Below are 22,695 nucleotides of genomic sequence, written 5' to 3' on the forward strand. Positions count from 1 at the left end.
ATATCATAATCGTGTATAATATTTTAAATGTTTTTGTTTTTTTTTTCTAACTGTCTTCAATTGATTTTGAAAAACAAATTAATTTTTTCTTTTTTAACTAATAGTTTTAATATGTATTATTACATGTAAGTCAAATGTAAGAACTAAAATTTATTAAAGTATCGATTTAACAAGAAATATGAAAGTTTCATTTATTTAAAAATGATGTTTAATTTATGTAATGAAGAAAATTAAAAATTGATCTTTACAATATTTTCATATTTTCTTTTATAAAACTACACAATTGATGGTTAGTTGATTTGACAAAATATTTTTCACTTGTCAATTGCTGATATCTCTGAGAATGTTTCTTACTTAACATGAGCTTAAGAGGCTGTATAATGCATAATGAATAATTCATAAAGCACAAAGTTTGTCGAAGATTTTTTCAAATATATGGCACCTTTGAATAAACCCCATGGTTAAATGCACTTGAGTTGGGCAATACTAGGATGGGTGGCCTCCTAACAAGGCTTCATGTTTCATCAATATGAGCATTGCAAAATTGCAATAAGTGCTATATCAGAATTTAACTTATTGTCGATAATACCTCCTTATGAATTTTAGAATAGTCTATTCATTGAAGCTGAAAATGAACATCCCATTCTTTTCCAATGACATTAGCAAATCAGATCTATTCTATGAAATCATCAATAACAATATATTAATTGAATTTTCTTCTCAAAGAAATAAATAACTTAATGTTAGTTAAATATAAACAAAATAATCAAACATTTTGTCATGTCCCCTTTTCAAATAATTAAAAATAATAATCTTTTCTAACGTAGGCAGGCCCAAAAAGGTGAAGTTTCAGAAAAATGGGATAATCTTTGGAAGCTAATGGACTAATAAATAAAAATTATTATTAAAATATGTTTCATTAACCCCTCTTGGACGTGAGTTAGGGTTATGGCCTCTTATAAGAAGTTTGGAGGCATTTTGGGCTCATTCTAGAACTTGATTTTTGTGCATTGCTTTGTTGTTCTTCAGAAGCTGCCAAACCTGTGAAGAAGGAGACCAAAGAACAGGAGTTTGCAGGTTTCTAGAAAGGCTAAGGATGGGAGTTTGAAGCCATTCCATGTGCATGCTCATACAGAGTTTGCCTTTGTGTTGAATAGTGCAGATTTGTGGATTTTCGGGTGTGTTTTTTGTAAGAGTTTGGTGTTTCCAGTTGAGTATTTCATATCAGTTTGGCTTGCTGTTGTATTTCAGAATTTTAGATGTTAAAATAGAGCTGAATATATGTATTTGGTTATGATTATACTTCTGTAATAGATTATCAGTGCTTTTGTGGTATTTTCGGCTATTTTGTGTTGTTTTTGGCAGCCTGATCAGCATAGTTTTTGTCCTACGTTTGTGAGTTGTTGTGTAAATGCTATACAGATCTGAAAATGTCATTTTGTAGGCCATTATGCTGCTGAAATTTTTGTAAAAATGTCCATTTTCAAATTTATTAATAATTTGTGAAGTTGTAAAATTTTTGGCACTGTTTCGGACATACCTGATTTGGGGTTTATTGAGAAATTGGTGGATCTTTGTAATATTGGTTGTTTGATCTTAAAGATTTGATTAGAGGCTTGAAATATCATATAAAATAAAAAAAGGGACATTTCAGTGGTATCAGAGCCATGATCTTGCCAGCTTGAGGGTTTGTAGAAGTTTGCATGTCAGTTTTGACAACTACCCAAATCTTGCATGTCAGTTTTGACAACTACCCAGATCTTGCATGTCAATTTTGACAACTACCCAGATCTTGCATGTCAGTTTTGATAACTACCCAAATCTTGCATGTCATAATTTATGGCTGCATGTTGCTTCCAATCAGTTGGATGTCAAAATTTATGGTTGCATTCTACTTCTAATCATTTGCATGTTAGTTCTTGTTGAATTTGGTGGTTGCATGTTGCTTCTAATCAGCTACATGTCAAAATTTATGGTTGCATGCAACTAAGTGAAAGAGAAAAGAGATTTTTACAGTGAGAAAATAATAAAGAAATTTTGATCAAACCTCCAGTTGAAAGTAAAAGTATAAAATCCAAGGAAGGAAAAAGTATGGCTAATCTAGATGAGATGGCAAAGAAATTCTTCCAAGACATCCAAAATACTCAGAAGCAAACAGTGGATAGTTTGGTAGAAACTAGAGAGGCTTTGCGAATATTGACAAAAAAATTGCAAGGAGTTGCATCTATTAATGAGAAAGGGAGCACTTCAGAGGAGTCAAGAAATCTGAAACTCACACCCTCTCAATCAACAAAAACTATTTTTCTGCATGCAGATGAGCCACCAGTGCCAAATCCAGCCCTTAATCCCATGGAAGAGGTTACAAGTAACTTGATTGCATTAAGAGCTACTTACAATGGTTTAGATGATGACTTTCGTAGTTTAGTTCCTTTTAGAGAATATGTGGATATGATGAACACTTTGATGCCCAAGAAAGAGTATAGAAGGGAGCATGACATAAGTGGAAGAGAGCTCAAAAATAAAATAAACAAGTTTATAGCACCTACTTTTGATGGAACAAATAAAATTTCAGCTAGAGCATTGCTACAAAAATTACAGACCTTCTTCACACTTAACCCCATGAAGGAGAGTGATGCTGTTCAAATTGCAAGTCTACACTTGGAAGATGCAGCCTATGATTGGTGGTATCATGGAATGACTACTCAAGGTCATGATCAGGTAACTACATTTGATGATTTTAGTCAAAGAGTGATAGATAGATTTGACCTCAAGGATGATGATTATGAGGATCTTGTTGTGCATGATGGTGAGATACCTGGTAGAGATGAGCAAACATTGAGCATTCATGACTTTTCTAAGAGAGAGTATCAGGCACAGTTAGATGCTTCGTCACATGAGGTTGAGGCTAATAGTACTTCACATGATTTATCCCACCAGCTGAAGGTGAGTGAATACAGTATTGTGACTACATTATCTCATCATGATAGGTATGTGGAGTTAGTTGGTATTGGTCATATTACTTAGGTGAGGAGTTTTCTTGAGTCACTAGCTGATTCTAGTTTGCGAATATGGGCTCGAGATTGTTATATTGGCATTTGGGGTTTAGTTGACTGGAGATCTTTAACACTTTTTGGTAGCAGTGTTTGTTTGGGTGCTATCATGGATTTGATTAGAAGATTGCATGGTGTTGTCTTGTCTTGTGCTAGCAGCTTGTCTGATGTTGTTATTAGTTTTTATACATCGGTGTTGGGCTTTTTTCATATATCCAGTCGACCATACTTGCTGGAATGTGTTGATGATCTTTCATATTTGGCAGTGTGTATAGATGAGTCCCAGGATCATATTGGCATTGATGACATCTAGGAGGATGCAATGGGCAGTTTTGAAGACTTAGTTTCCTTGGGTACAAAGGAGTTGGACAACAGTGCTATAGTTTTTGATACTCCGTATGTTGATTTGAGCTTTAGAGTTGATTCATAGGATATGGATGGTAATACTCTAGAGACTAGTAACTTTGAGGATACTCCTTTAGACAGTGCATCAGAGGAGGTTTGTAGGAGATAGTTAAGCCAGTGCCATCATGTGTCTAATCAGTTAAGAGTTAGTGAGCGAGACATTTCTATTGCTTGCCAACATTTCGATGCTTCTCATCAATTGTTAGCAGTTTATGGATGGGGTTCTCCTACTAGTGATGAGCAGGGAGGCAGTTATCTTTCCTTGACAGAGTTTCACTCTTTATGGGAGGCTATCCAGATTCTAAGATAGGATTATATGCAGTTGGTAGTTGACAGAGATTATCTTATGGAGTGGGGCAGTACAACATATGATGCATTGTTGGCCAAGGAAGATGAGGTGAGTGAGCTTACTGAGCAGCTTGAGGTGACTTCTGAGATTCTTGAGAGTACATAGTTGGCTTTCAAGGAGTCATGGTTTCATTTGGCTAAAGTGACCATGGAGTTAGAGCAACTACAGTCTTTACTAGATTCTGTACAGTCACAAGCTATGATGTCGGATGATCTGAGGATGTCCATGGTTGAGATTGTCAAAGATAGTGGAGATAGGGATGCATCCATCCTTGATACTAACATTGGCATATCGGGTTCATCCCCACTAGAGTCAGGTTCAGTGGAGTTGGGTGCTGTAGCAGATTGCTGTGGTATGCCTAACATGGTGGTGACCTCTAGCACTAATGGCACAGAGACTAGAGATGTATCAAAGATCATGTGTGATGTTGGTGAGTCGGCAGTTGGCATGGTTCCTGCTAGTAATACTACTCCCTTGGTGATATCTTCGGAGGTAGTAGTCAGTTCCAACATGGTTAATGATCAATTGTAGTTAGTTTCATTTGGATTACAGTCTGAGCCACTGACTGAGATTGGCGCATTCTATCAACATTACACTGTGAGGTATGCTCATCAATTTACCTTTGATGACCATGTTGATGAGATGATGATACAGAGATGCACTTTGGTTCCTAGTGCTTATCATTAGTTATGGGATACTTTGATGCCTCGGGATGAGAGTTGTGATGGGCATGACATGGCGATAGGTTCTACAGTTGACAGCTTGATAATACGTGACTTAGAGCAGGAGTTTCAGAGTGATGCTTCAGCAGGTGTTGTTATTGATTCTACTCCTTTTGCTATGACATCTCCTGACTTAGCTAGTGATCAGTCACAGTGGGTTGTATCACTTGTTCATGGTGATCTGTTGACTGAGGTTGGTTTTTTTAATCAACATTATATTGCAAGGTATGTACATCAGTTAGCATTTGATCCTTGTGTTGAGGAGTTGATGGCAGGCAAATTTTGTTTGGGTTCTAATTCTTGTTTTTTATCTTGTGATGGCTTTTCACCATCAGGGGTGCATGGGAGTTATGCTTATGAGATAGTGGTTGGTGATCTACAGAGTTGTGATGACTGCAGGAGTTGTACAGTGTGTGGATTCTCCATATTTGGTACAATTTTATTCGAGAGCATTCGCCATTGTTGCAGAGTTGGATTGTACATTCTATATAGGCCAATGGAATGCATTGATGGTATTTACTATGTTGGTAGTCCACTTTACTTGGGTTTTGATGTTCTAAGAGTTTGTGTCTCATAGGTTTTTGACTGTGGAAGTTGTGATTTTGGAGTTTGGTTTAGTAGTAATTGTCAGTTTGATTATAGATTCCTCTTGGTTATATTGCAGAGGATATTGCAGGAGCCTGTGTTAATTGGCAATAGTATAGTTCATGACTACATTTGGGATCCAGGTGGATTGATTGGTTTATTTTTCAGCCATTTCTTGAGGACAAGCAATATTTAGAAGGGGAGGACTTGTCATGTCCCCTTTTCAAATAATTAAAAATAATAATCTTTTCTAAGGCAGGCAGGCCCAAAAAGGTGAAGTTTCAAAAAAATGGGATAATCTTTGGAAGCTAATGGACTAATAAATGAAAATTATTATTAAAATATGTGAGTTAGGGTTATTCCCTTTTATAAGGAGTTTGGAGGCATTTTGGGCTCATTCTAGAACTTGATTTTTGCGCATTGCTTTGTTGTTCTTTAGAGGCTGCCAAACCTGTGAAGAAGGAGACCCAAGAATAGGAGTTTGCAAGTTTCTAAGAAGGATAAGGATGGGAGTTTGAAGCCATTCCATGTGCATGCTCATATAGAGTTTTCCTTTGTGCTGAACAGTGCAGATTTGTGGATTTTCGGGTGTATTTTTTGTAAGAGTTTGGTGTTTCCAGTTGAGTATTTCATATCAGTTTGGGTTGTTGTTGTATTTCAAAATTTTAAATGTTAAAATAGAGCTGAATATATGTATTTGGTCATGATTATACTTCTGTAATAGATTATCAGTGCTTTTGTGATATTTTTGGCTATTTTGTGTTGTTTTTGGGAGCCCAATCAGCATAGTTTTTGTCCTACATTTGTGATTTGTTGTGTAAATGTTATACAAATCTGGAAATGTCATTTTGTAGGCTGTTATGCTGCTGAAATTTCTGTAAAAATATCCATTTTCAGATTTATTAATAATTTGTGAAGTTGTGAAGTTTTTGCCACTGTTTTGGACATACCCGATTTGGGGTTTATTGAGAAATTGGTGGATCTTTGTAATATTGGTTGTTTGATCCTAAAGATCTGATTAGAGGCTTGAAATATCATATAAAATCAGAAAAGGAACATTTCACATTTCTTCAAGAAATCATCTATTTCACCTTTGGCTTGATATTGTAGTTCAAGCCTCCTAGTAGTTTATCTAATTAGAATACGACTTTAAAGAAATATGTATTTAAAAAGAAGAAAAATTATAAATATGTAAAGGAATCTTATATGTAAACTGAATTATTGAATATAACTTCAAACAACACGATAATAAACTATATATTAAAATAATTGCTTCTTCTTATTATTATTATGTTAATTATCTTTCCCCCTTTTTTTTTGATGTAGCTTTATATATTATATTTACATAATACATTGAAAAAATGGATAGATATTAAGACTTTAATTTTTCCATCGATATATATAGATATAGATATAGATATATAATATAAATTTTTGTTTTTATTAAATATTTAAATTTATGTAGGACTATTTTTTAGCTTCTAAAATAGGTCTAATTTAACAGTTTATATGGTCTGGTCCAAATAGGATTGTTTCTTTAACATTAGGAATATAATTCAATTAATTTTTGGGTTATGGTTCATTTTGCTTTAGATTTTAGATTAAGATCTTAAAACTAATTGAATTAATTAGACAATTATATCCTATCATAGACAATATTTTTAATTTGTTAGAACTAGGAAGATTTTTTGAGTGCTGCAATTTATGCTATGAAAATATATAGAAACGGAGAATTTATGTTTGTTATATTTTAGATGAAAAATATTTTACATATATAGTACAAAATAAACAAAACAAATAAAAATATTAGTATCCTTCTGTTATTCAATTATTACAACATGCATGGAAGCTTGGTTAATATAATAGTATTAATAATACTACACCGCCCATTAAAATAAGTAATTTCGGTGAATAAAATGCATAAACACTTAACAAGTGCCCCTTGGGAATCTGTTGATTAAATATTTGACTGACCAACACATTCCATTTCCTCGACTGCATATGAAAGCCCACAATATTCCCACTTCTTTAATTGTTATCAACATTTGATTTGGTACACCACCATCCATGAAATAATGTGATGGAGCAGCAATTATGTCTAATGATTCTTATCAATACAAATGAAGGTGAGTGACCAAAATAAGAAATGAAATAGACCATACATTATCCACCTCCCATATTCCCACCAATGTATTCCAGTCGTTGACCTCCTCCTTTAATATCCCCATGAAAAGAAGGTTTCTAACACCTGAAAAGAAGCTTTCTAACACATGAATCTAAGGAAGACAAAGAAGTGTAGAAAACATACTCACAATGATTCACAATGATCCATCCAAGCAAGAAGTCTCACAATCTCTATAAATAGAAACTCTCTGACAGAAATGCCATAGTGAACAAGATAAGTACCAGAGAGATTCACAATGTAGACCATGCCATTGTGTACTGCACTCATCACGTGGAAGTGGGTAAAGGGAATGGCATCCATGAAAGCAATGTTCCTCCACTTATCTATAAATGAATTATAAATGAGGGCACACAAATGTGAAGAGTCACTTTTAATATGGAAGCCAAAGTAGACAATGTTGATGTGGTCAGAGCGGGTGATGAGTTCCACTATCATTCTGGCCTAGTGGTGTGGAAGAAGAGGGAAACGCTCACAGGGTAAACTATGATGATAATTTAACACCATAAATTGTACTCCAATAGAAGGTGATTTAAAGCCCTATTGTTGTGGTGGACATGTTAACAAAACCATTTAATTTATTCCAGGGAAGAGAGATTTGGAACCGGTTGAGGGAGCTTTTGAACATGGCTATGCTCTTTTAGTCCGACTGCATCACAAACTATTGATGATCATCCTCAGCAACGAGATTGGGGAATTAGGTTATCGTTTGAATTTTCAAATACCACTAGCAGATTCAACTATCATTCTTAGGAAAAGATAGATTCGAAGCTACAAACGGTTATGCAACGAATCGGTGTGCAAATCTTAATTTTATATTTCTATGAATTACACTGAAACGATGTTGCACAGATTGGAAGGGTCTCTTATAAGACTAAAGAGCCTCTCAGCTAACTATGAACTCTTGGTTGCTGGATTATTATGGTCACATTGATTGAAATGAAGGTTACCTCTAACTATGCTTTGTTTTGGTCTTCATTCTCTCCTTATAAATATTTTTTCTATTGTTTCAGTCCTCAAAATTGAACGCGGAGAATAAAATTAGACATAAACTAACCTTAACCATGCATAACCTACAACAGTAAATAATTGCTATAAAAACAACTCTTGAGAGGAATATTGGAGATTTTTTATTTCAATGTACATCAACTCATTGTGTTTTTTTGCATTTCTTGTTCTCTTATTCTAATGATGAATCATGTATTGTGATTGGAAATGTTGATGGTAAAAATTTCAACACAATTGAATCGAGAAGCATTTAAGAACAATTTTAATAGATTGTGGAAATATGATCTATGTGATCACTTCTCCTTATTATTATTAATAAGAAATATGCCTTAGTTATTTAAATATTTTAAGAGCCATAATTAATAATTTTGTATAGTCAATCAACTGAACTGCAATCTCATTCTAATTGTTCTATAAATCATTTATATTTTTGACATTGATCATTTCTATATTTTTTCTTAGATATTCAAAAAATTTCTTTCGTAAGACTTTTGTAAAAAATTTAGCCATCTTCAAGATATATTTCTCCATCATTTGTGATCTCTCTAATGAAGTTGTATTTGGTATCGATATACTTTCTCCTTTGATGAAAGATGTGATTCTTTGTTAAAGCAATTGCTCATTTATTGTCACAATAGATTAGTGTTGGCTCGTCTCTTTTCTTTTTATAGAAAGAAAACCTCCAGCCTAGCCCGGGACCATAGTCATTTATACATGAATCAAAGGGGCATACCCCCTTAAAAAAAAAAAACAAATGGGTATCTTAAATTATACTTGATGGATTTTAAAGTCTACACTACTCCTGCACTTTGAGAATTGCTACCTCATTTGAATATCATCCTTGCATACATAAGAACACCACAAAATAACCACCATACAATGTCAATCATTAATCCTGAAATAAAATCTAATCAAAGACCATATTATTACAACTACAGAGGGGTTAGTCACAAATGAGCCAAGTTGAATTAATCTTTATTAATAATATAAAATTGAGTGCCCAAATTTAGGCAGTTCCATGCTTTCATAGGTTTCTTACAAATAGGGAATTTAAATATATTGGACTTGATTAATTGAATTAATAGCTAGTTTGAGTGTACATGCTTACTTGTATGCATTGGGAAGCATTAAAAAGTGATGATTTAATGTTAATTTGATTAATGAAACCATTTTCTAATTTGAATTCTTGGAGTCTTTATTTGTCATGAAATCTTGTTCTCCCATTCCGAATCTTTGCCTTTAAACTCAAGCAAAGTTAAATGTTTTTCAGCTCAAAAAATGATAAACCCTACTAAAGATTTCCATGCTAGAAATCACACCAATTCAAGATAGTTTCTGAGATCATATATGTTTTTTAGTGTTGGGTCCTCATCTAAATTGTCTGACATGCTGCTATTATGGTTGCTACGTACTCAACTTCAATGAACGAAAATGTCACAACAGGTTTCTTCTTTCATCCCCATGAGATTGCACCCTTTCCATAATGAAGGATATATCTGAAAGTAGTCTTCTTGTCATCAACATCACCTCCAAAATCAACTCAACTCTCAATATAGAAAATCAAATCTAATCAGTCATCTTTGGAATAAAGTACAATGACATCAATTTTAATAAAATACTTTAACTAATTAATGGTCCCATAATTTAAATAATATTATTTGGACCATTAATTATTTAATAAAGGGTCCAATTTTTATTAATTATATATTGATATTTTCTAGTGTTAACACTCTTTGTAAACCCTTAAGAGTTTTCTCAGAAGGGGTATTTATGAGTGGCACGTAGGAAGTTATTAGTATGTTGGAATATTTCTTTGTATTGCAAATTATTGTTAGAATTCTATATTATTCATCATTTCAGAAGTGGAAGATCTTCCCTACTTGGCTATTCTAGTTTGGGTGGGATTAAACCCTCACCCTATTCCATATTGTATTACTTTTCTTCATATATAACATATTTGTAGTGCCATATTTGTTTTGCAAATATAATATGTTGAGTTTGAACAATAAATTGTTATACCTTTGTGTTGTCATATGCTTCTTCTCTAACTATTATATTATGTATTCAATGGATTATATCTTCCCCTCGACATCTCCATCTCACTCCCCTCAACACATTTGTTAAAGACTACTATTGTGTCAAAGTTTTCCCTTGACTTTCCTCAGGTGTTTCCCTTGAGTACGTTCCCTTGGGAGCTTTCCCTCAAGTGTTCCCCTTAGGTACATTCCCTCAGATAGTTTCTGTTGAGCTCTCTCCTACAAATAATTTCCCTTGGGTACTTTTCCTTAGAAAATTTGACTCAGGTGTTTTCACTTGGGTGCTTTACTTCTTAAATTTTCCTATGGTTCTTTCTCTTGAATGCTCTCATTTGAGAACTTTCCCTTAGGTGTTTCCCCTTGGGTACTTTCCCTTGGGTACTTTTTCTTAGAAACTTTCCCTTGTGTAAATTCCTTCCCACATTTCCATCTGGTGCTTACATCCCTCAAGTACTTTTTCTTGGGTGGTTCCCTTGGGTTCTTTCCCTTGAGTACTTCGTACAAGTGTCTTCCCATGAAAAAACTTGGGTAAGCCATTAGGGAACATTATAGTGGTATAAAGCTAGTGATCTTATGGGCATGTCATGTATTGAGTTCAAATCATGACATGAGTGATGGGTTGGTTGATGCACTAAGAGAGCTAATAAGAATTCAGAAAAGAATCCATGAATGATAGAAAAAAATGCTCAACCACTTGATGTGCACAATACCATTGGTGACAATATTCATTCCTATAGTAGAGTAGTGGGAAATACAAACTTCTACACTAGTTGAGTTGATGAAGAAAATCAAGAAAGATTGGGTGATTGGTTGATGAGAGAGATACATGTTTGTAAAGGATTATATATAATTGTAAATGAAGTGCCTATGATCATAGCACAATAAATTTCCAAAAATGACTTGAGCAAGAGATTGATAAGTGGCTATAGGATGAAGTCATTTAGACACAAGAATAAAATGATGAATCACATGAGGAATTGCAAGAATTTGTTTCTATTCCTACAAGTGGAGAGTACCTAAAAATTCAAGAAGACAAAAATGGTGAAGAATATTTATTCACTAATTTCATCAACTAGATAAAAATTCTCTACGAGTAGTTGTTCAACTACATGAATATTATGCAAATGGTTCCTTGCAGGAGCAACCACAATTGGTTGAATATGGAGTTTATCCTTTACTTTTTCACAAGTCATATATGACTATAAATTTTCCATGTAAAGAGACACCTCATAAAAATAAGAGGACCTACATAGGCTATGAGATTCCGAAGGACGTAGATTATCACATAAAGATTGTGGATCTAGAGATCAATGTAGTTTATGACTCTTTCTTTACTCCTTCATTTTCCTAACTTGCTAATGAGAGTCTTGTGGTGAATCCATAAACCTTTAAACTAATCTTTCATCATACACGATATCTAGCCTTGTAGTTGTTAGATACAATAAACTTCAAACAAATTTTTTAAACAAGTTTGGATTAGCATGTCACCCCTTAACATCTTTGCTTAATTTTATTCCTATTACAAGTGGATTTATGGCTTATTTACAATTTTTCATACAAAAATTTCTTAATACATCTTTGGCACACTTTATTTGACAAATAAAAACCCCTCTATCAAATTGAACAACTACAATGCCTAGGAAATATCTTGGCATTCACAAATTAGTCATCTCAAACTCTTTTATCATTAATATCTTAAACATGCCAATAGATAAATCACCCATGAAAATCAAGTCATCAACATATAAGCATTGAATTAGGACCTAATTTTTCTCATAGATTTTCTTATCTAATCAAGTTCACTAATACTTTTTTTGAATTCATTACTCAATAAAAATGAATTAATTTGACTATACCATGCCCTTGGTGCTTTTTTCAAATCATATAAATCTTTCTTCACCTTATACACTTTTTTTATCATGCACACACACCTCATATCCTGGTATTTAATGAACATAGTTAATTCTTCTTCAAGAATAACATTCAAAAAAGTGAACATTACATTCATCTCAATAACTTTCCAATCATTACACACAACTAAAGCTAAAATAGTTCTCACGTTATAAATTCTACCAACTAGAGAAAATGTTTCGTTATAAACTATCCCATATTATTGTGTAAACTATTTTTCTACAAATATAGCCTTATACATGTTAATTTCATCTTCATTATTAATTTTGGTCTTATAACCCTACTTGACACCAATCCAATCCTTACCTTGAGTTAGATCAACTAGCTTCCATGGTTGATTTCTCTCAATAGAATCAATCTCTTCATACATAGCATAGATTCGATGTCCATCCTTAACCACTTCTTTAAAGTAGAAAAGAACATGAAAGATTAAAGAAAGATCAGTAGAATTTGAGTACAAATGTAAATTTTAGTCAATATGATCATATACATTATTCAATATTCTTATTTTCTTACCTTTTGATGAGGAAAGTGAAGGGTTTCACTAATTACTTACATTAGGATTAGATTGACTTGATGATTGACCTTTTAATATCAGGAGTACTTGGTCCTTCTTAATTCTTCTTGTTCTTCTTCACCATTTAATATTGGTGCTCCAATTGTGACTTAAATATCAACCTTTCCATCCCATGTTTCTTCCTCCTTGAATACAACATCCATTCTAGTGACCACTTTATTCAAAATTGGGTTAAATAATCTCTAGAGTTTTGATTCTTCACTGTAGCCACCGAAAATACATTTTTACTCTTATCATCTAGTTTTTGTCTTAATTCATATGACATTAGAACATATGCAATACATCCAAAGATTTTAAGATAAGATATAAAATGTTTTTTACCATTCCATGCTTCTTGTGGACTTTTGTCTTTCACACTTTTTGTATGAATTCTACTTAGAATATATATTATATAATATACTACTTTAGCCCCAAAAAGTTCTTAGCCTTAAGAATAATCCTTTCCATCTCCATTATGGATCCATTTTTCATCTTTGCTACACCATTCTTCTATGGTATGTTTTCTTTGGTATATTATTTTTTGATCCTATTATCTTTGCAAATATCTAGAAATTCATTAGAATTGTATACACCACCCCTATTAGATATAAATACCATAATGATGTTAATCCATAAGTCATGTTGTCTATTAGTGTCAAACACCTATGTAATAAATGTTTAGAATAACTGTTAGGGGGTGAATTAGTTACTCAATTCCTATATATACCACTTGAACCTTTAAACATTAAACACAACATTGTTCTTCTTATCCTAAATATTATGATGTTTCTCAGTCACTATTGTAAAACTATCATAAATTTAATTTGAATTTGATTCAATGAAAAACATCATTACATTTAAAAATTGATAAGACATTTATCATAATTTGACACTAAGATTTTATGTGGAAACCAAATTTGGGAATAACCACCAGCAATATGTCACTCTTTTTCAATCTTTCAAAGTGAGCTCTATTAGGGGCTAACCTTGTTAATGCTTACAATACACACTATTAAATGAGACTAGTTAGAGGATTTAATCACCCTATTAGGAGTGGCCTTGTTAGAGGACTTTGATAATTTCATTTAGAATGTGACTTAGTTAAAGGATTTACACATACTGTTATGTCTTCAAATGATTGTTAGGTTAACTTTTGTTAAAATGATTTCAATAAAAATTGTTTACAATGATAAGAAAGAAAGCAATACATTTTGATCTATATGATTACAAACCACTTTTTTTGGTTCAGATCTTCATTCAATCCTTATGTTGGTTCACTAATAAGCCTTTCATTATCATCTTCTCATCAACATTTAAGTCTTCTTCTAAAATTCACTTATCAACAAGAGCATCACATCTACAAGCTTTTCTCTTTTAGCTTTACATCCACTCACTTGTGTCTATTTGGTCAACCTCGTTATGTATGACTTCCTTCACATACAAACTTGCACTTCTTGATCCTCTATGTCTTTGTGTGTGTGTGTGCTCTCTTTTTTTTGGCCCTATACCTCCTTAAATAGCCAATTTGTGCTTTACCATTTTCTACATCCACCATAGATCTTAGGGTTTACAATCATATTCAACTCGATTCAATGTATCTGTACATATTTTGATCATCCTCTCAAAAATTCTTTGGAATCCTTTGGTTAGGTCTTTATCTAATCACCTCCTTGAATTTAATCGTCCAACTCAACAATCTTATCTTCAACACATTTTACATCTCCCAAGAAATTAACTAAGTTGGCTTGATCTTATGATTTCTTTGAATTTTGGTCAATACTGAAATACTTGGTCACTATTTAAGCTTTGTGGGTTGGTACCAACTAACTTTTTTGTTTGATACTAATGCTTGGCCAACACTAGATTTTCTCAGCACTAACTATAGCTTGGCTGATACTAGCATTCCTTGACACTCCTTAGTATTTCACTCTTTTTCTTGGCTAGGCTTAGCTTCCTTGACATAGATAATTACTTTTCTTTATCAAAGTCTATCTAATCAAATATCCATTGTAACTCATTTTCATAACTTCAAAATTTACTCTATGTGCTATAATTATGCATAACTCTCAAATCCTCTTCATTAATAAAATAGATTTTAAATTTAGATTAGTTAGCGATATGTCTCATCCAGAGATTCGACATCAATGGAAAAACATCAATTATTCCAATTGTAAGTTTCCAACAACATAGTCATTCACAAGGTTTGATTATTTGGTCATCACTGTGATCGAGTCATCCTATATAGACTGAGCAAAGGAATGAAGACTTGTAAATATTCTAATCCAAGTGTTAAGAAATAGCTACTGTCAAGCATGCTAATGGTCAACAAGTATTCACATGATTGCAAATAAAATTAGAGATTGTAATGGATGTCAAGTTAGTCCAAGTCTAGTGGAAGCTAAGTGTTATATATACTAAGTTATTCAGTTCATGCTAAGCTAGTTAAGGAGAAGGGGAAACATGAAAAATTAGTCTATGCTGAGCAATAGACTATTTTAAGTGTCAAGTAACACAATTTACATTTTTTCTACCTAAATGACACGAAAATCTATGTTAACCATTTTTTGTTGATTTGGAAGCATGTTTTTTTATATCAAGGAGTTAATTATGGAGGTGATTATGCATTTTCTAGAGGATCATTAATCCCTAGGCAAGGGATTCCATTAATAAGGAAAATTGCAAGGTCTATGTGTTGTAATTATTTAGAATAACTAGAGGGGGAGGGGTGCATTGAATCAGTTACTCAAGGTCCAAATGTACAAATAAAACATTTTTATGCTTAGTAGACCCATATCCATAAAACATTAACATGCATTCTCCCATTATATCATATAATCACTTAACTTTGTAGATTATTGTCATATGTCATAATAACTTTTCTAAAATGTAAACATGCAATACCATAACAAAATTTACACAAATTTGACATAAGGATTTTACATTTAAAATAAATTTGAGAATAACCACCAGTAATATGCTACTAAGTCTCACTCTTTTGAAGTGATGCCCTATGAAAGGACAACCTTTTTAAAGGTTACAATGCACATTGTTAAATGTGACCTAGTTAGAGGACTTCTCATCACCCTGTTAGGAGTGAGCCTTGTTAAAGGACTTTAGAATATTTCATTACAATTTCACCTTGTTAGAGGATTTACAAATGATTGTTAAGTTAACCTTAGTCCAAAGGATTTATCCACACTGGTACAGTTGTTAGAAAGAAACAACATGATTTGATCTGATAGAAACCTATTTCAGTCCTCCATTGCACATGAAATTCATAATCTTCATCTCTACTATCTTGTTAACCCTTCAAGCATTCATCCTCTTTAGCCTTCTTGCTTTGACTGCCAACTATGGTAAATAGGATGAATGCCTTAGGTTCTTGCAGATGAAAACTATTGCTTCTAACCAGCCATCTCTATAAATAGAGAATTTAGATATTTTTCCACTTAACCACAATTGCCCATATAAGGGTTAGGTAGGATTCAATGAATCTATCCATTTTTTCACTTAAGTTCCTTCTAGAAACTTCCTCTTCAATGTTCCTTGAATTTTCCTCAAAAAAGTTTATATTGAATTATTTTCCACCATCTCATCATAGATATCTTCCACATGCTTCACATAATTAAAAAAATTAAATTAGTTGGATTAGATTCACTGTATCTTTGATCAAACTCTTTTATTGTCAGTTGGCATCAACATGTTGTCACTCAGTCAACACTAGTTCATAAAAAAATACTACAGTTTATTGATACTCAACATCAACTAAATTTTACTCAACTTATACTAACATTCACTTGACTTGCACTATTTTCCTTTTCTACTTGACACCTATTGATTTTTACTCAGCTTCTACTAATTTTTGCTTAGTTTACATTGACTACTCGACAAGGCTTGGAAAACACATTTCTTACTTGATCTTCTTTTAGTCTTTGCTTGAGTAAACTTTCATTCCAAACTTTAAGTAGATAAACAATACACTATAGTATCAATGTCTTACTTGGTCTTAGTGCTCCTTTTGTACACTAAATAACTCAACCTTCTACTAGGTGCTCTTGTTATTGTCACTTTTCAAATCCTCTTCATCAATAAACTAAATGATAGCATTCAAATAAAAAAAAATTGTCTCACCAAAAAGTAGTAGGTTTTGACATCATTGGCAAAATAATAGTTGTTCCATTATAGATTACTTACTTAAAACAATCACTTTTTGACAATCTCCCTCTTTGGCATTAATGGCAAACCAATACCAACAACAATACCAAAATGAAAATTACAACTTTGAAAGTTCTCCCTCTATCATTATAAGTCCTTCCTTTGTATAGGGTAATGTAAAATTTATCAATCTCCTTCCATATATCTTCTCCCTCTGACTTGTATCTTCTTCTTATGCTATCCCTCTTTGACAACAATGCTAAAAACTTTTCATCGTTATATGTCGATATAAATGTATGGATGAAACGTAGGCCTCTAATGATCACACACACTTTAACATGGTCATTACTTGAGAGATCATTCAAAAATAAAGATGAGATTTTTCATCTGAGTAATCCAACAATTTGACCTGTTGCCTCCTAACTAGATGGATTTAGCCATTGCTCTCAGAGCAAGAAGTTGGCAATAGACCTCTAGTATGAAGGATTTTTCTTAAGCTATATGAAAATGTAATTAATATATATGAAATGCACTTTAATCTAAGAACAAAGAAATAAAGTTACACTATATGAATGCATTTTAAGCTAATATGAGATTGCAATGTGAGAAATTGAACTGTGGATGTATGAAAATGAATAAATATTCCAACATTGATTTGATGGAAAATCAATTCAACCTCTGTAATGAGGAATTGAAGGCATCTTAAATAACATTCTAGAAATTAATCAATGGTCAAGATCAATTGAATTGAATGATCTAGATTGGAGATGAGATTTAGTCAGGATGGAAAATTCTCTATGCAGATGAAGTTAACTATTACAGATTTGAGTGTGATGGAGAGTTAACTAATTCTCATCTAAGTGTGAGAAAGAGTTAACTAAGTTGATTCTATTTTGAGTTCTAATTCACTCAAAATTTCCATTCCAGAACCAAAGAGAAGATTTAGAGAGATTATTAAATTTAATAAAATAAGATATAACCTCATAAATGCATAAAATTTAATTAATTGAATAATTAAATTCAATAATTAAAATGAGGACATTACTAAATTAAATACATTTTATTCCTTTGTACATTAGCTAAAGAAGTAATCTAATTTAATTAAAGTATGAACATTTATAATTAAATTAAAATTAATTAATAGGTTTAATGTAGCTAATTTGAATTGATACTTGTTGGTAAATAGATTTGGCACAATAGAATATGCCCAATGGAGTGTGTGGAAAACCGTTCACAATAGTTGGATAGGCCTTTGAATATCCAGCCTTCCTCTATGTTTAGAGGGCCAGCTCCCTCGTAAGATAAAATATGTGATTTTTCAATAAAGATAAGAACTTAGAAAATAGAAAGGAAAAGCATTGATAGCGAATGCACCACATGCCTTCACTGTTTTCATAAAAATAATGTAAACTATTAATGAGAACAATCAAGGAATATGCTTGAGAACTTTCACCAACACAATGCTAATTCAACCATTCACAAATACTCACACCATACCATGAAAATACTCATAAATGAATCAACACCTCAACAATTCAGATCCTTTAGAAAGAGAACGCCAAATGTAATTCCTTTATTTCTTTGCACCAAGAAAGTAAGAAATAACTGATTACAAAAACAACAATTGTACACACTTTCCAAAAATTGTTTTGTGATTAGAGCATAAGTGTTCCGTATATCCAAGTCCAAAAAGTCCCTTATTACATTGATTTTCAGGAATTTATAGCTATTCTAGAATAAGTAACCTTTTGGGTTCGTAACTACTCAAAAAGTTAGAGTTTGGACTATTTTGAAGATGGTTCATAACCAACTCTAACTTTTACATCTCCAACTTTTCATGTTTAACCATAACTAATGAAATAAGAAGTAGGAGAACTTGAAGGAACTTTCTCTTTTACCTATATGTTCTTCTGAAATCCCTTTCAACTATATAGAGTTGAATTAAAATAAAAATTCCCACACCCATGAGCAACCATACAATTTCTATCACCATGATCATCATCAAGAGTGCTTGAGCCAAAACAACACATTTTTGCGGTATGCTGATTTGTAAAATAATGATTTAACTGGCCACTTAATCTCTTTGAACTGCATGGAATTCCCTTAAATGATTATCAAAACATGGTGACCTCACTCACTTTTACTCCTTTGAGCAAGAACCAATATCGATCTCAAGCATTTTTTCATACAAATCATAATTGACATTAGCTCCATACTAATGACATCCAAAGTTTTCTTTACTTTTTTGGGTATTCACTTTTCATCAACTCATGATATTCCTCTTTCAACAAAACATCCAGAAATCATGAGATGGAGGTGGGGTTGGAGAGTGTGTCTTTATAGACTGTAGACTTTTCAATGATTGATACCATTGGTCATTACTTGCTGCAAGAGGAGTCCTCTATCCACATATATGTATTTAATAAGTTCTCCATACTCCATGTAGTTTCTAGAAGTCAAAGAATGATATGAAGCTCTTTCTACTCCATGGTATGCATTGGTGCTTGAATCAAATGCCACTACATGGCTCCCTTCACAAGGTGATAACCCAAAACCCCATGTGTACTCCATACTTGACACCCATGATAAGTAAATGATTGATTGAAAAAGAAATCAATTGTCAATGGGCAAACATACAATCAAATAAAATTCTTAGAGATCTATTTGGAACCTTTATTTGTTTGGTAGGAATCTTAATTTCCATGATATGAGACCAAATACAATTTATCAAAACTCCATATGCTTTTAGATATATTCTTAAGTTTAGTTCAACACATTCTTCTCACAGTTGTGCCATGTAATACTACTTGCTTCTCAATCTCTTTGTGCAATCTAGCTTCTCTCTCTACTGTTAGCATAAAGCAGACATGGTCTCCTGCCAATATAGAGGATATAGATGCTAGTTTTTTTGTTGACTTTTTCCCTTACGGACTCTATCTTTGCATCGAAGTGACCAATCTTCTTAGGATCTCTATTGTATAACCATATCTTTTTATGGCTTCTTAGTTTTTCTTTCAATCCGTCTACATGCTCTAATAGAACTGCTAGGAGGTTGAATTGATAATCAATTTGAGAGATTACATTATAATTGGATTCCAAGGGATGATTCTTTTTGACCCAATTGTTGTCACCATTGGAATAACATTCATGGTACAGAAAACACCACAAGGAGTCTAACCGAGTCACTATTGATTTTACCATCATCCACGGATCCAAAATTACTACCCACTCAATGCAATTGTGAGAAGATAGTCAATACCTCTCCACTATATCCATTTTGAATGTATCCCACAATCAATGCATTCTAGGAAACTACATTTTGTTTAGGCATGATGCCAAATAGTTTGCGTACATCCTTTGATTTAATCTTCCATAAAAATCCACCAATCCATTACCCATAGTCACTTTCAACTCAAATTTTCTCTTTACAAAGTGACCACGTACTTGCTTCCACTATTTAAGGGAGGATTCCTTTCTCACCACAAGAATTTAAAACAAATCTTGTTTGCTGAGCCATAGACCATCTCCAACACACGTCTTAAGCACACAAAGAAAAGGTGAATTTTCTTGGTCTAAAGAATTTCTCTTGCATATTTTAATTCCATCCTTCAACTTGTAGTGGGTTGGGAGTGTTCCTGTTAGCAGTCGAGTTGTTCATCTTGTCAAACAAATTGTAGGCATGTTTTAGAACATATGTTCCTTCCCTATTGGTGAAGTTGCCTATTTTTTCTTGGTTTCCGAATGTCTTCAAATGTTCTACTTACATGTTGGTCTATGGCTCGTATTGGTAGCTTAGAAGAGACTGCTTTAAGGTGGGAGTTTTAACAATCAAATGCCAATACCCATATTACCCCATGTTTCCATGTGCCATTGTGGTAGGGAGGACCATCTGTATTTACCATATAATTTTATCAAATAATTTTAATGCATGTAGATGTTCTTTATTCACCATTCTTTGGAATGCATTATTCTACTTTCCATAGCTTCATTGATGGTGGGAAAAGCTCGGGTTAATGCAAAGAGGAAGATAAAAGTTGCAGAAAACATAGGTAGAGCAGTGAGCCAGGGTTTGGCATGATGGCTGGTGAAAGAACCAAAGAATCTATGCCTCCATTTGTTCATGTAACTTTAGTGACCTTCTTCCCCAATCTATCAAGTTTCTCTAGTGAAGAATTGGTTGTACTTTTGCACGGAATAATAATCTCTTGTCACATAAACCATTTCACTAATATCAATGTTGAATGAAGCCACATGCCCATTTTGTGCATGAATAAAGATGACCTTGCTAATTATGTGACATGGTCTTCAAACAATTCACATGCTTGGTCTGTGCTTTTCAAAGCCATAGCTCTTGATCTAAGCTAGACAATTAATCAAAATGTATTTATGAAGTAGCGTATTAGAATAGCTTAGCACTTTTGAAACCAAACATCATGTTGTATTTCTAGATGGCAGTTGCCTACAAGTTAAAGTTTGGGTTGGGAGGTTCGGGTTAGAATTAGGTTAAAAATTTGGAGTACAGGGAGAGAGAGTATAGCTAGTATGTGGAGAGAGAAAAATTGAGTGAGAAAACCCAAACCAAAGCCCATACTTCTCTCTAAACGTTTTGAGCACATGGAGAGAGAAAAAGTGGAAGAGAGCGAGAAAACCAAACCCAAAACCAAAACCCGTACTTCTCTCTAAAAGTTTTAATACGTGGAGAGAGAAAAGTATGAGGAGAGAGAAAGTTTGATTTTTCTTGAGGACTAATCTCTCTCTTTTCGATTAATTAATATAATTAAACATCTGTGTAAATGTTTGGGTAACAATACTTAGGAATTAAATAAAAAGTATAATTAATGTAGATTAGGGTTTTCTATATTTTACACTAAGGTCAAGTAGCAAGTATCAAAATAAGAATTGCCTTGTCCAATAGGACATACAAATGATTGAATAGACCAAAATTGGTTATCATGGTAATGTGCCAATTTTGGGGTATTAAATTTACCACTCTTTGAATGAATGTGTGAGAAACACATTTGATTCAAAGAAATTAGAAGTATGAAGCATAGATCAAGAAATAAGATTGGTTCTGAAATTGATGATACAGAGACCAATTGTTAAGTTTTTAAAGGTTATCTCTAGAATGAAGCTCAACCTTAGGGGTTCTGAATAGAACACCTCAAACACCTAGATACTGATATGTAGTGAGATTGGTTCTAAAATTGATGAAAAAGAGACTAATTGATAATATTTTTAAATTTATCTCTAGAACAAAGCTTAACCTTAAACGGATCTAGATAGAACACCTAGATACCATGATTGATAAGATTTTTAAGGTTATCTCTAGAATGAAGCTTAACCTTAGTGAATCTAGATAGAACATGTAGATACCAAGATTGATGAGTTTTTAATGGTTATCTCCAAAATGAAGCTTAACCTTAGGGGATCCTGATAGAACACCTAGATACTGAGATTGATAGCACAAAGATTGTCAAATTTCATAGAATTGTTCCTAGAATGAGACTCAATTCTTAGGAGTTGAGGTGTAGACTATCATGATACTTGTCCATTGAAAAGATGACAAGATTAATCACAATTCATAAAATCATCCCTAGAATGAGACTTGATCCTTAGGAGTTGAGGTTTAGACTGTCCCGATACCTATCCATTGAATTATGATAAGGACTGCTATAAGATGTGATTAACTAATATAAAGATGAGATAGATGACATATGATGTCAAATAGAGGGTAGC

This window comes from Cupressus sempervirens, chromosome 7, assembly GCF_028749045.1.
Source record: "Cupressus sempervirens isolate cs-2001-9-10 chromosome 7, ASM2874904v1, whole genome shotgun sequence".
In the NCBI taxonomy this organism is placed as follows: Eukaryota; Viridiplantae; Streptophyta; class Pinopsida; order Cupressales; family Cupressaceae; genus Cupressus; species Cupressus sempervirens.